We start from the raw sequence: 2,307 nt of genomic DNA, 5'->3' as shown, positions 1-2,307 counted from the left end.
TTTACAACTGCCTGTAACTTCAGTTCCAGTATATACAACCCCCTTGTCTAGCTTCCTCCGGCACTGCACACATGTGATACAAATACATATACACAGAAAAACACTCGTATACGTAATAAAAATAAATAATTATTTAAGAAAAAGAAAAGGATGAGGGTAGAGAAATGGCTCAGCCATTAAGAACACTTGTTGCTTTTGGAGAGGACACAGGTTCAATTCCCAGGACCTACAGGGTAGCCCACAGCAGTCATTAACTCCAGTTCCTGGGACTCCCATACCTCTTCTGACCTCCAAGGGCTCCTGCACACACAGTGTGTGTATATCCGTGCAGGCAAAACACTCATTCGTGTAAAATAAAATAAATATTTTTTAAAAGGAAAAGGGTGGTGCAAGCTAAAAGTAAGAGCAATTTTTTGGTATGGATGTGGGTTTACAAGTGACCCAACACTGGTCAAACGCCATGCCTCTATGGAGCGACTGTATTCTTCAAGGGGAGTCATTCACAGAAGGCAACCATGCTCTTTCAAAACAGAACCACAGGAGCAGCAAAGCATCCTGTTGGTAGTGGGTGACCGTATTTCTGTACAGGGCCACTCCCTTCTCCCTCTTGTCATGATGGCTCTGCTCTTTGTTAGAAAGCCTACAACCACAATACCTGCCTGGAGCAACTTGAGGAAAAGTTTATTTTGGCTCTCCCAGTTTCAGAGGTTTTCAGTCTTTGTGAGAGGGAAGGTTGTGACAAAGCCTTCATATTAGAAATGTGTGTCGGAGACTGTTCTTGTCACTCTTGCCCAGGGAAGCAGAGGGCAAGGATTGGGTATAACTTTCAAAGACCCATCCTAGTGACTTAGTTGTGCCAACTAGACCCAGTCTCCTAAAGTTTCACACATACACACACCCTGCCACCACCACCAAGCATTCAAAACATGAGCCTGTCTGAGACCCTGCAGAGTCAAACCATGACATCCCTGATTCCACATGGCCATGGTGAAGTTGAACACAAATGTTTTTGCTACCGCCCTGGTAGGACACGTGAGTGACCCTGGATCTTCAAAGTACCACTTCCCTCTGAATACAGGGAGTGAGAGGCCCTGAACCAATAGAGTTAGAGTCCCTCCTGGAACTGTCAGCTGAGAAAACATCCTTCATCAGACAGTTAACCTGGCATTCTGTTCCCTGGAGCTGGTAACAAGCTATTGGTGAAGCTTTTAATTAAATGGTAGGATGTCAATGAATTCCTTTGAAATTTAAGGTTCTGGAATTTGTTTTCTGCCACTGGCTACCAGAGTCCTGGCTAATAGGACTGAATTTACACAATTTCGTAGTGCTTACGAAAACTCAGGTTGTCATGCATACATTCGCTATAGTAATCAAGGATTAATGGATTCATATGTGAGCTGAAATTCAGCTATGGTTGCAGATTTGCTATTGAAAAAAAATTCCAAAGTTTCTTCTAATGGTATGTGCATCCCTACATGTGCCAGGGTTACTGGACCACTTGAGCTCTGGCCCAAAAGGTGCAAACAATAGTCTTTTGGGGGTTAGGAGCCTGGGGAAGGCTTTGTTTCCTCTTGCCCACCCTCTCTGTCTGAAATGCAGAAGCCTCTCCAGGAGTGCAGCAGGCAACTCAGAACATGAGGGTCAAATCTCTTGCTGGACAGGCAGGTAATGGTGGAGAAAGATGGAAGGAGCCTGCTGCTACTAGAACCTGTTATACTGGCCAAAGTTGTTTTTCTTTTGGTTCCCTGCACAGGAGAAAAACTAACCCTACCTGGTTATTGCATGCAGCCAGATGGGGCTCTGAGTTAGACAATGCCCTTTGCCCATCATATCCAAGCAACATTCTTGGATTTTTGGATCTGGTGGATAATACATGGAGACTTGTTGCTATAGGCCAATCAGGTCTGGGCTGCTATGCCAGACCCAGATCTCTGGATCCATTTCCTACCTCTGTTGTAACAGTGTACATTCAGTGGCTTTAGATGACAGATTCATTATTTGGTACATGTCTAGATATTAGAAGTCCCCAAACCAAGGTGTCAGCAGAGCTGCTTTTGCTTTTCTTGTAGAGGATTTTGGGACATCCATTTTGTCCCTTTAAGCATCCAGGGGTCTCCTATTTCCCTTGGTCCATGCCCACTTATTCAAGGTTGGGACTGTACCAGTATGTGCATGTATACACACACACATACACACACACACACACACACATCATTGCTGCTGGCATGTTTCCGCTGCTTCTAACTCCCCTGACTCTCATTTTCTTTCTTTCTTTCTTTCTTTCTTTCTTTCTTTCTTTCTTTCTTT

The sequence above is a fragment of the Grammomys surdaster genome, unplaced genomic scaffold (genome assembly GCF_004785775.1).
Source record: "Grammomys surdaster isolate TR1022 unplaced genomic scaffold, NIH_TR_1.0 214, whole genome shotgun sequence".
NCBI lineage: Eukaryota > Metazoa > Chordata > Mammalia > Rodentia > Muridae > Grammomys > Grammomys surdaster.
The sequence above is the reverse complement of the archived record's forward strand: the minus strand, read 5'-3'. Positions refer to the sequence as shown.